Raw genomic sequence first — 14,143 nt, 5'->3', positions numbered from 1 at the left:
CCTGAGACAGTTTGCAAACCTCTATCAATGCCCACTTCCCTTAACTGCTTCTGATAATTCAAGGAAGGAGAAAGTAGTGTTTGCCAGAATGTTGTTGTTGAAGAGGGGGATATGTCTTATCCCCTCATTCCCCCAAGAATGATTCTAGTAAAATCTTTCAGACTGAGAAGAATTGGCAGTGGAAAGAATAGGGTAAAAAAAAAATCTTTTGAAATGACATGATTGAGGGAAGGGGAGACTGGGGAGTAAACAGTCCTTTTCCTTGCCACTAGGTCTTCCTATCCCCCACTCTACTCTTTGGGAAGAAAGCCTACTGCACTTGGGATGGTGGAGGTGCAGATGGTTAGTTCCTTTGCCTTTAATTCTATGGCAAATCCACAATTTGAAAAATGTGCAAAAATATATCATGAGAAACAAACAGAGAAAAAACTGGTTAATCTTTTAAGGCAGCAAAATTGTTAAATTTGGAATAAAAGATATCTTTCATTTTAAAATGTGGATATGCTTCCACTTTTATTAGCATTGGACCAGAGAATCTGTCTTGATTGAGCATAGTGTTGAGATACTTGCAAAACTGACTACACTTGAAAGACTGCAAATTAATGCCTGAAATTTAGCAGAGATCAGAATTGGAAGAGGCTTCAGAAATTGTTTATACCCATTTTAAAGGGCTACCTCATTTTAAAGGGATACCTTTTCTATTTTGACAAGTGTTACATAAGTGAAGCCCTCTTATGAGGAGTTACTCACCTCATCTAGAATCAACCTACTATGTATGCTTCAAGAACTCTAATTCTTTGTAAGTTTTCTTTTTATAATGGATTAAATCTGTTTCTTTTTGTTGTTTTGGGAGGCAATCTGATTAAGTGACTTTCCAGGGTCACACAGCTAATAACTGTCGGAGGTCGCATTTTGAATTCTTGACTCCAGGAACAGCACTCTATGCACTGTACCACTTAGCTGCTCTAAATCTGTTTCTCAAATAATTTCAATCCATCACTTTCAGCTCAACTCCTTGGGCAAAGCAAAACAAGACTAATTCCTCTTCTACACAACAACTATAATGATATCATTTAAAGGACAACAACAAACTCCTTCAGTAATTTAGAGATGAGTATTATTCTTCCTTTAAGTAGAATATGAATGGAGGTTTGGTCTTAAAGTCAGGAAAACCTTATATTAGAAGTTTTATAAAACTAGGTACATCACTTAATATCTTTTTACCTCAGTTTCTTCATCTTTAAAGTGAACAAGTTGGGCATCTTTTCTAGTGCTAAATCTAGTTTTCCTATGATCTTCTCTTCTCCAGGCTATATATACATCCCTAGATTCTTCCATCTTATTTCCTTGATTCTGGTCCTTTCATCATTTGCTCACTCTCTTCCATACTATATTCTGGTTTGTTAATTCCTGGGGACAATAAATCTGGTCTGACTGGGCCACTTTTCTCACTCTGGATATTGTCATCTTTTAATGTGCCTTTGACTGGATTTCTATAGTTCTTTGGGCCACCATTTCATAATGTTGACATATATTAAGTCTACTAATGTTATGGACCAGAACACTGAACTTGAAACAAAGGATTCTTACAAGGTGCTAAGTCAGTGGGATTGATAGAGACAATGGTTATCTAGTTTAGCATGGTTCAGTATGATTCATTTAATCCTGTGATATAATGATTGGTTTATACTCAGTGTGGAGCATATAAGCTGGGAGCCTCAGCTAGGTTAAGTCAGAGCTGGAGAGATTCAGAGGATAGAGAAGACAGGTGGGAGCTCAAGCTCTTGGAATCAAGGAGAGAGATAGGCCTCTAAAGAAAGCTAACTGGGCCTCAGGAAAGGAGACAAGACTTTGAAAGAGATAATAAAGGATTTGGAATTTAACACCTCATTACTGAACTGAAACAAAAGCTTCCCAAAACCCCCAGAGACCCCAAGAAAACTGAACCAGAGAACATTACATTTTGGCACCTGAATGTGGGACCAAGAACCTACATCTGTGAAATTAGGGTGAGTATAAGAAGGAAACTTTGTAAAGGGCTAAAGTAGTATTCCAGTTAAAATGGGACAAATGTTTAGAAAGGAGATTTCTCTACCACAAGGAAAATTTGTTGAAAGTGTGGTTAAACATAAAAAAAACCAAGGTTTGATTGTAACTTTGGAGCAGATCATTGAACTTTTAGAAATATTACAATACACATCTCCTTGGTTCTCTAAGGAAAAAGAATTAGATCCAAACAAGTGGAAATTAGTAGGAGAGCAACTATGTGAATACTACAATGATAATAGACCTAACTCAATTTCCAAAGAAACACTTTATACATATAACTTAATAGAACTGGCTTTAAGAAATTATATAAATATTAGAATAAGGAAAAAGAAGAAAGAGCAGGAGGGGGAGAATATAGACAAACTAGGTGAAAAGGATGAAGAGTCAGATAAGAATGGAGTTAAGCACAATTCTGATGAAATTAAGGAGTGTAGTGCTTCACAGCAGGAGCTATTAGGGCACTTCCTATCCCCTGACCTCCCTCCCTCAATTAATCTTCATGGATAGAGAGAGAAGAAGGAGGGGAAAGGGCAGTAATACAATCAGTACCACCGATGAAGCAACCTATGACAAGATTACAAAAGGCATTAGTTAAAGCAAAAAAAAAAAAAAAAAAAGATAGTATATATGTGATTTGATAAATGCATTCCCTGTTATTGAAGGGTTCGACTCTTCAGGTCAACAAGGGAGAAGATACACTCCTTTTGATCTGGAAAAAATTAAGGATCTGAAAAAGGGTTGCACTCTTTATGGGGTTACATCATCTTATGTTAAGATGTTAGTAGAGAATTTAGCTTATGAAATCTTAACCCCTAGTGATTGGAAATCTATAGCAAAGATATGTTTAGAACCCTGACAAAACTTGTTGTGGCTTTCAGAGTATCATGAATTTTGCAGGATACAAGCCCAATGAAATAGGCAAACTAGAGTTAATATGCAAATCACCTTTGACCAACTAGCAGCATATGAGCAAATTGCTGCTGCTGCTATAAAAGCTTGGGGCTCCCTCCCAGGAAAAGATGGAAGTGAAGCCTTCATGAAAATAGAGCAAGGTCTCAATGAACCTTTTGCTGATTTTGTGGAATGTTTGCAAACAGCTGTCAGAAGAACCATTGGAGAAAATGCAGCTACAAGAATTATGATAAGACAACTAGCTAAGGAAAATTACTAATGAGGTTTGTAGAAGAATTATATGGGGACTACACAAAGATGCTACTTTAGAGGAAATCATAAGACACTATGCCACACTGGGCACAAATGCTTATTATACCCAGACTATGATGCAAAACATGGGAAGACAGGATCCCTCTTGGCAGGGGACTTATAGAGAGACTCAATGCTTTCAAGATGGAAAAATAGGGCATCAGAAAGCCCAATATAGGCAAAGAGATAGAATGAGAAGACAGGGAGAGAGAAGACCTAAAACCCTATGTTCAAAATGCAATCAAGACTTCCACTGAGCCTCAGAATGTAGATTGACCCAGGGAAATGAGAGGCAGGGCCCAGGTCTAAGACCTCAAACAAAAGACAGCTGGGGCATGAGGGCAGCCGAGGTTACACCTAGAGAATCTGTAGAAGTTCAGTACCCTGATATCAATCATCAAAGAAGCAATCTGATAGAAGAAAGGCATTACATGATCAATCAGCAAAAAACCAATCAGATGGGAGAAAGGAATTATAATTAGGGATAATATAGACTTTTTAACCCAATAGAAGGACAGTGTCCAGTGCAAGCAGCTCCAATGTAATTGCCAGATGATGAGGAGAGATCTAGAAAGTGATAAAATAGAAGGGACTAGATAGGTTAACTGCTTGGGAGAAAAGATTTGCTTATATATTTACAGATGGAGAAGGAATCATATGGGTGCCAATGAGTACCTGGAGAGAGACAGAAAAAGAGAAAAACCTCTAAACAAAGGAGAAGACCTAAGAAACATCTGACACTGAAAGAGCAGGACTGATAATGAGATTATTGTAGGACTTCAAAACCAGCAGGGATCATTGGATTTCCTGAGATAAAAAAATTGATAATAAGACTATTACAGAACTTCAAAACCCCACAGGAATCACTGGATTTCCTGAAATAAAAAATTGTTGATAAAACTGTTGCAGAAACCAACAGGAATCATTGGATCATTGAGATGAAAAATTGTTAAGACTGTTGCAGAACTTCAAAATCTGCAGGAATCATTGGATTCCCTACACACATGAAGTAATGGACAATAGATTGGTTTTGGACTATTTCTGGGACTTATGGATATGTATAATTCTCATATTGATTTATGTTATTTGTCACATCACTACTAGCCTGTGTTACTATGTGCTTAAGTAATTTATGTAATTATGTGTAATACCTCCCATGTTGATGTATTTATATATACCTGTTTCAAGTGAGACCCTTCAGAAACCCACTCAATCTGGCTTGATTTCCCATTTCCCTTTGGTGTTTTCATCTCTCTTCCTGAGATATCAGGGAGGGTGTAATCACCTCCTTTTGTGGTATTTTTCACCCCTTTTTTTGAGGAATCAGGGAAGGCGTGATCAGTTCCTTTTTGGGGTTCTCAACTCCTTGAGAAATCAGGGAGAGTGACCACTCTATGTTCTAAAACAAAAGCAAGCGAGAGATGTTATGGGTTAGAAGTCTAAACTTGAAACAAAGGATTCTTACAAGGTGCTAAGTGGAATTGATTGATACAATGGTTATCTAGTTTAGCATGGTTCAGTATGATGGATTCAATCCTACAACAATGGTTTCCTAGTAATATACCGTGTTTCTCTGATAATAAGACCTATCCCGAAAATAAGCCCTCCCCTTACTGTGTAAGGTTCCTCTAAAATAAGCCCTCCCCCGAAAATAAGCCCTTTGAGATTGCTACTATAGTGAAAGTGATCCCCTGCGCTACACGCTACATTACGGTACCCTCTGTATGCACCGTTCCCTCCTCCCTCCTCCCCCTGGGTGAAACGAAGACCGAGCTCCGAGCAGCATCCAATCAGAGCTGCAGCAGTGACCGTGTCATCCTGTTCTTCCCCAGTGATTTGCTTGCTGGTGCCATTGAGAGCAGTGCTGCGGAGGAGAGCTGAGGCAGGACAACATAAAAACCCAGTATGTAAGCGGGAGTGAGGAGGCATGATGGAGGATAAAATGGGCATGATGGAGGATAAAAGAAGAACTCAGGGGGCATCATGGAGGATAGAAGGAGCATTCAGGGAGCATGATGGGCTTAAAACATTATTGAGGGGCATGATGGAGTGAAAAGAAGGACTGATGGTCATAATTTTATTATTCTGTCTATTTTGACCCCCAGACATGAGTACAAAAAGGAAGAGCTATACTGTTGAGTACAAGAAAGCAATTGTAGAGGAGTCACATGGCAAGAATCTTGCAGTTTTCTGTAAAGAAAAACTTTTGGATCTTCGAATGGTCAGAAAATGGAGAGCAGATTATAATAACCTCAATCAACAGGTGGATGAGGGAAAAGGGAAAAAGTGCAGGTCTGGATCAGGTCGGCAACCCTTTTATCCTGACTTGGAGATCCTCATTGGTGAATGGATTGCTGACAGGAGAGCAAAGGCCTTGGTTGTGCACAGGGCTGATATTCAAGCATTTGCTCTTTCAATGGCACCAGAGTTTGAAATGTCTCAGAAGGATTCAAAGCATCACAACACTGGTTGGACGGTTTCCTTCAACGGTATCAACAACACTGTTTAAGCTGGAAGATGCTGAAGTTATTAAACGTGCACTTGCATTCAAGTCCTTTATTGATAGGATCGACATTTCCAAGTACCAAACCTGCAATATAATTGCTATGGATGAAACGGCAATGTTTATGGGACCAGGATCTCAAACAACAATTCATCACAGGGGTTCAACGTCAATCTACATTCCCACCACTGGCTATGAAAGTGCACGGGTCACCTGTGTTTTGGCAATTCGTTTGGATAGAAAGAAAGCCACACCTCTAATCATCAGTAAGGGCAAGAAAGATAAGATTGAACGTGTATCAGGCATTTACGTTCTTGAAACCGAAAAAGCCTGGTGTACACAAACTGTTATAAGAAAGTGGGTTGATTTAATGCTGCCACTTGTTATGCGAGGTAACCAAAGAGGTCTGATAATCTGGGATTCAGCCAGCACTCACTGCGCTAAAGAAATGAAGAACTTCCTTGCAGAGAGAAGAATAGATCAAGTAATGATTCCTGCAGGAATGACTGCCTATCTCCAGACCCTTGATATTGCAATAAACAAGCCATTCAAGGACCATTTGCACATGGAAGTCAATGACTACATTGAAAATAGAATGGAAAGAAATCAGCGTGGAAACTTTGTGAAGCCCTGTCTGCAAGAAGTCATGACTTGGGTGAAGAAGTCATGGGATAAAATTACTGACAGCTGTGTTGCCAAGGCACTACGAGCAGGTTACCTGGACAAGACATGTTCATTTAAAGAGAGCTATATTGCTGGACATGACAGATTGGGTCCACTTCTTCTGAAGGAAATAGAGGCGCAAGACATCCAGGACGGAATTCAGGGCATGGACACTTATGACAATGTTGTTGAAGAAGATGACATGATCATTATTGAATAAAGGTACTTTTTTTTGTTCGCATTTGCCTGTTTATTAAAATTGCTGTCAATGTTCATTAAAATAAGCCCTCCCCTGAAAATAAGCCCTCTGGTGTTTTTCTGTCCAAAAAAATAATAAGATAGTGTCTTATTATCAGGGAAACACAGTAATGATTGGTTTATACTCAGTTGTAGAGCATATAAGCTGGAAGCCTCAGCTAAGTTGAGTCAGAACTGGGGAGATTCAGAGAACAGAGAAGACAGGCGGGAGCTCAAGTTCTTGGAACCAAGGAGAGAGATAGCCCTCTAAGAAAACTAATTGGGCCCCAGGAAAGGAGACAAGACTTTGAAAGAGATAATAAAGGATTTGGACTTAATACCTGGCTGTTCTTGTGGTGATTACTAAACTGAAATGAAGGCTACCCAAAGACCCCCAGAGATCCCAAGAAAAGTGAACCAGAGAACATTACATATTAATACCTCCCCTTTTTTGCACAAACTATTATCATTATCTGGAATTAGAAAGACCTGAGTTCAAATCCAGCCTTGGACACTAGCTATATGACCCTGGGTAAGCCATTTAAGTGTTGTTTGCCTTAGTTTCTTCATTTGCAAGATTTGCATAATAATAACACCTGATCCTATTGGGGATCAATTGAGTTATTATATGTAAAATGCTTTGTAAATTGTAAAGCATTATATAAATACTAGTTCTCCTTATTGCTTTAAAAGGGCCAAGGACAGATCCCTGGAGGGATCCAAGCAAATATTACCTTATTACTGATTACTATTTTGGTCTTATCAGTTAGCCAGTTCTGTTTTCATTGTAACCAGGTCAAATACTTTTCTTTCAAAAAATTGTCATCTCCAGAGAGAAAACTGATGAACTCTGAGTATAGAATTTTTTAAATTTTATTTTTCTTGCATTTTTTGCATGAATTTTACATGTTTAATGGATATCATATTGATTGCCTTCTCAATGGGTGAGGAAAAAGTTGAAATGACAAAAAGAATTTGGAACTCAAAATTAAAAAAAAATTAATATTACAATGTGTAAAAAAAAAAAATAAAGGCAGCTAAATGGTGCAATAGATAGAACATCAGACCTGGCATCGGGAAGACCTGAGTTCAAATCCCACCTCAGACACTTAACAGTTACTAGCTGTATGATCCTGGTCAAGTTGAAGAGAGTGAATTTTGTATGACCTGAGTGAGCCCTGTAAAATTATGTAAAATCACAAAAAAATGTCCCTTTTTATCTATAAACCCAATGGTCTGGCATCCTCTCAGAGCAAGATAAGCTTTGGTGGGGGAAGTCACAACCCCAGGCAAGATTTCACATTCAGTTGAGACTTCCCTTAGACTCATACATAAAATGGGTCTTCAAAAAATGACTTTTTGCAGTTCACTTTCTCTCTTGAGAATGATATGCCTGCCAAGAGAATCCCTCTTAGTGTTTCTTTAACAATAAAGCCTTTTTTTTACCATAGCCTCTGGGTTTAGCAAATACTTTCACTCAGAACTCCTCTTGGAGAAAAGGGAATCTCACCCATTCCTGCCTAACCTCTTTATCTATACTCTCACCAAAGTCACTTAACCTCAATTGCCTAAAAACAAACAAACAAACAAACAAACAAACAAACAAACAAACAAAAAAAACAACCTGGCACAAAAAAGCAGAGTGATATAATACAAAGAAATACACTTCTGAAATTGAGGAACAGGATTCAAATTTTGTCTCTTTTATTTAGTACTTTGTGATACCTTGGGTATTTAAATTCTCCGGGTCTTATTAGCCTAGTCTGTGAAATGAGCAGATTGAACTAGATGGCCCCTAAAATCCCTGACAGCCTTAGATATAAGATTTAATGAAGCTAGAGAAACGAGGAGTTTCTTCAAGTACACTGGGAGTTTTCAAACACAATAATCTCTATTCTATCCTTTGTACTCTCTATGAAGGATAAAGGAAAGGAATGTCTCCTCTTTTATCTGGGCCAAAAGCCCAGTAACAGTTGTTTAAAATAGCCTGATTGATTATTGAGTATAACTAAGGTTGCAATAGAATATTAGTTTGCAATAGCTGTTACTCAACTTGTTAAATCTGTTTGAACCTCTCTTTCTAGATGTTAACAATCATAGCATTTGTTATCTGAATTACTGAACATACAATCTGGAATTCTTATGATGAGGGGACCCTGAAACTCTGAAAACTCCTTCAAGGAGAAAGTTTTCTTGAATTCTGCCTTTGCAGGGGATCCTGCTCTAGGGAAACATCTTAACAGCTTCATTCTGTTTTCCTGAGAGCCAGGCACCACCCCCATTGATAACAATCACTACTGATTAAGCTTTCCATTGAATTGAAGAGACACTCATTCAATTCTATTCAAATTCCAGCTCAAGCTGAAACCCAGCCATCAAGAGCAAAAATCCCAGTTTGTAGTCAAGATTCCTATTATAAAAAGAGCCAATTTTAAATTCAGTCCTTGCAAAGGAGCTAATATGTCATCCCTGGCATAGCAGCATTCTCTGCCTGCTGAAATGATATTCTCTTTCAGCATTACCCTCTCTTTATCCTCACCTATTTCCCTAATGAGACTTCATACCTCTCCGTTGGGATTTCTCTGCTAGAAACTTTACTTCTCTGTCAGGGCTTTGCCACTAAGGAATTCAACCTTTCTATTCATGCATAACAAAGGCTTCCAGGGCCAATAATAAACTTCTTTTTATCAGTCTAGCTTTTCGGGTTCATAAATTCCTTTATAAAGGACCTCTGCGCCTCCAAAAGGCGCAACTCCCTACTTTGTGCTGAATCCCAAAAGGGATTTAGGGGAGCCAAACCTCTTCATTTGGTTCCCTGAATCCCACCTGCCACTAACCTCATTATTTAACTCCCTGACCACCAGGAACCTTAATCTCATCATTTTGGTTCCCTGAATCTGATCTCATCACTTAGAGATTTTTTGAGATAGTTAAAGCCCAGAAAGTTGAAAGTGTCATAAAGCCTCTTGGTACCAGAGCTGAAACTGGAGCTCTTCATCTCTTAAATGTTAAGAAGAAGTAGTGTGAACTGAATCAGCAGGGAGAGTTTTCAGTAGCTTTTGGAACTTCTAAAATAGGGCAAGGCCTAGGGTACCCACTTGGGATAGGGGGTATGGCTCTTTCCATATATGCTTTTTATTTAAAAAGATGGTTTTATTAATGTCTTTTTTTTTATTATAGTCATTTATTATTATACCGTCCCCTTCCCTCCCCCATGCCATCTGCTTCCTCTTCCTCCCTGATGTCTCTTGTAACCAAGAAAAACAGTTAAGTAAATATAACCAATTTTTTATATTGTCTGACTATATATACAGTCTTCTGAAGATAATCTTACCACCACCACCCTCTCTCTGCTGATAGGAGAAGGTTTGTTACATCATCTTCTCCAGGATAAAATATATTTCCCCCATTACTTGTAGTTCAGTATCTTGTTAGGGATCTTTCTTTTATCTTGTTGTAATCCTGTATATAATTATTTTTCTGCTTCTGCTAATTTCACCCTGTTGTTACTTCAAAAAAATCTCCCCATATTTATCCAGATTCCTTGCAATCATTATTTTGTTCTATTCATCTTTTCTTCACATATCCATTTGTTCAGCCACTTTCCAGTCAATGAAAACTCACTTGGTTTCTGATTCTTTGATTCACACACACAAAATTCTGTTTTTTACTTTTTCTAAACACACAGAAGAAAACAAGATGTAATTTAGAGGATATCTAAATAATCAGGATGAATTTAAAATTAGTATGTTGGATTTATTATATATTTATTTTGTTATATTTCTTAAGTATACTTTAAAACTAAAGCTATGCATAATAGAAATGATAATGGGATGCAGTCCTCTTTTTCTTTTTTATGTATTGAAAAATTCACCTTTATTGGTGTTTATCAAGTAAATATTTAAAGATACTGGGATGAATGCTTGGACATATATTAGAAATTTGTTTCTGTCTTTGATTGCCTTGGGGTTTGCCCATAGTAAGGGAATTATTGGATCAAAAAATATTAACTCTTAAATAATTTCAAATCATCATCCAGAACAGTTAGGTCAATCCACAGTTCTATGAATAAAATTCTGATAACCCAAAAATATAATATATGACTAAAAATAATGAGAATGATTAAAACAAATATTGATTAATTCAACAAATATTTATACATTTATAATACTTATGCATATATGTTATGTATAATGCAATGCAATAACATAAAAGATGATTAAGATAAGCAACATTTACTCCTAAACCTTGACTTGCTTCCAATTTTTTGTTTTATGCTTAGCCTAGTAGGGAACTCTGGGTAAGAAATTCCCTCTGCTAATTTGGATCATCGACTTACAGTCTTTAAGAGTTGCCTGGGGTGTTGAGAGTTTAAGTAACTTGCTCAAGATTAAGATGGCTACAACTTTTTTTTTCCACTAAGAATAACTTTTATTTTTATTATTTATTTATTTATTTTTAAAATTCATATACCACAATTTATTCAGCCATTCTCCAATTGATGGGCATCTACTCAGTTTCCAGTTTCCGGCCACTACAAAGAGAGCTGCCACTCGTCTAATTTCATATTTTAAAAAAGGATATGATTGAAGTCTAAATATGTTTGCCTGACAGACATAATCTTCCCTTACTTGTTTTCATTTCTTTTCTACATTGTATATTCACAATTTCAGACAGTCCAATCTGTTTTTACTATTTTCTGCACTGATCAATTTCATTTCTGTCTCTGTGCCCTTTTTTTTTTTTTTTTTTAATAACTTTTTATTGACAGAACCCATGCCAGGATAATTTTTTACATTATCCCTGCACTCACTTCTGTTCCAATTTTTCCCCTCCCTCCTTCCACCCTCTCCCCCAGATGGCAAGCAGTCCTATACATGTTAAATAGGTTACAGTATATCCTAGATACAATATATGTGTGCAGAACTGAACAATTCTCTTGTTGCACAGGGAGAATTGGATTCAGAAGGTATAAATAACCCGGGAAGAAAAACAAAAATGCAAGCAGTTTACATTCATATCCCAGTGTTCTTTCTTTGGGTATAGCTACTTCTATCCATCCTTGATCAATTGAAACTGAGTTAGATCTCTTTGTCAAAGAAATCCATTTGATGGCTACAACTTTTGAAAGAAAGCTCCTTGAGGAAAAAAGACCATTACCCTTCTTTGTTTATCTCTAATGCTTGACTTATAATGAAGGCATAATAAATATTCATTGGCTGATTTATAGTAAGAGCAATAAAAATTAAATATGTAACCATTGTACCATCTTAAGGAAGAATCAGATATGCTTGACCAGTGTCTCACTTTTCCGGCTTATTGTTCCTTTTTAGATAATTGAAAAATTTTGGTATCTACCATTCTTTCAAAGGAAGTCACCAGTTTCTCTTTTAAGTTAACAGGTTCACAAAAATTAAAAACAGAAAGCTTGTCTTATAACATATTAGAAATAGGACTTATTTTGAACAAATAAAATATAATTAGAGTGTTTCTCCACCATTAGGTTTCTCCAACTTTCAAGAAAAATTCAGTCTTTATGATTTTAAGCACTGATCTAGGTTGGGTTCCAGGGGAAGATAGCTGGGGTCCCCTTGAATTGGTGTTCCTTTCATTGTTTGTCTTGCTGTTCCAGCAATTTTCATCTCCTGCCACTCTCCATGGATAATTCCTGCTGCTGTCCTTCTCTACTAAGTTGCAGTCATCTTGGCATTATCCTTCACAGTTACTGCTTCCTTATTATACAGTGTTTCTCTATTTCTCAAGAGATTGCAATTCTTAGACAAGCACTGTTCTTTGCAGTCTCAGCTTTTTGATCCTCTGGATTTTTAGTTCCATTGACATTTCTGTATTCTTGGCTCTGATAATTACCATGATATATTCAGAAGTCCTGTTTTCCTTTGGCAAATGATATATATCTCCCATGGTTTTAGTCATTCAGCTCTTTCTCTGCTTCCCTGCACACCACTATCTGCCAGGCTTGCTCACCCCAGCACATATTGCTCATTTTATTTCCCTTAGGATGAGCTCACTAACTAGGCCTATTTGGAAACAAGTCTCTGGAAGTTTTTTCAAATTTAAAAAAAGACTCCTCAAAACAAATGTTTATAATGATAATAATAATATAATGACAACAATTGGAATTTATATAATACATTATTGGTTACAAATGGTAAAGAATTAGACATTGAGGGGATTTCCTTTAGCTGGGAATCACTGAACAAGTTGTAGTATTTGAATGTACTGGAATATTATTGTTCTGTAAGAAATGATAAGCAGGAAGATTTCAGAAAAACCTGGACTACTTACATGAACTAATGCAAAGTGAAGTGAGCCTTATGAACAACCATAAGAGACTTAGTTATTCTCGTCATAAAATGATCCAAAACAATTCCAAAGGACTGCTGGTGAAAAATATTATCCACCTCCAGAGAAAGAACTAATGGAGTCTGAATACAGAGCAAAGACTACTAGTTTCACTTTTTCTTTCTTTCTTTCTTTCTTTCTTTCTTTCTTTCTTTCTTTCTTTCTTTCTTTCTTTCTTTCTTTCTTTCTTTCTTTTTTTTTGTTTGTTCCTTTTTTTTACAATATGACAAATTTGGAAATATGTTTTTTTCAAATGTTCGCAAAGCACATTGCAAGCATTATCTCCTTTTCTCCTCATAACAACACTGGGAGATAGGAGCTAGTATTATCCCCTCTTTACAAATGAAAAAACTAAAGCTGGTGAAGATGAACTGACTTGCTGAAAATCACACAGCTGGTAAGTGTCTTTGTTGTGCTAGACACAGCTATTATTGTTCTTATTGTCATGAAATTGATGAGGGGGGACCTGAAAACTCTTTCAAGGAGAAAGTTTCCTTGAATCCTGGCCTCTGTAAAAGACCCTGCCTGAGGGAAATAAAACAAACAACTTAATTCTGTTATCCTGAGAGACAGGCACCACCCCCATTGATAACACTCACTACTGATTAAGCTTCCCATTGAGGTGAAGATTAGCCCAGAGACACTCATTCAAATTTGATTCCAGCCCAGGCTGCATCAGCCCCCATCAAGAACTGCTAGCCTAGGTTTCTATTATAAAATGAGCTAACTTGGGGCTCAGTCCTTGCAGAGGATCTAACATGCCATGCCATGCATAGCAGCAACCCTCTGCCTGCTGAAAGGATATTCTCTTTCAGTGTTACCCTCTCTTTATCTTTCTTACCTATTTCCCTAACAAGACTTTATACCTCTCTTTCAGGATTTCTCTGCTAGAAATTCTGTATCTCTCTGCCAGGACTCCTCCACTAGAAAATTTATACTTCTCTGTCAGGACCTTGCTGCCAAGGAATTCCGTCTTTTTATTCATGCATAGCAAAGGCTGAGTTCCAATGCCAATAATAAACTTCTTTTACCAGTCTAGCTTTTCAGGTTCATAAATTCCTTTATGAAGGACCTCTACGCTACCAGAAGGGGGTTCCCACAACTTCCTGCCCTGCACCGAATCTA

The sequence above is a fragment of the Antechinus flavipes genome, chromosome 1, assembly GCF_016432865.1.
Source record: "Antechinus flavipes isolate AdamAnt ecotype Samford, QLD, Australia chromosome 1, AdamAnt_v2, whole genome shotgun sequence".
In the NCBI taxonomy this organism is placed as follows: domain Eukaryota; kingdom Metazoa; phylum Chordata; class Mammalia; order Dasyuromorphia; family Dasyuridae; genus Antechinus; species Antechinus flavipes.
The sequence above is the reverse complement of the archived record's forward strand: the minus strand, read 5'-3'. Positions refer to the sequence as shown.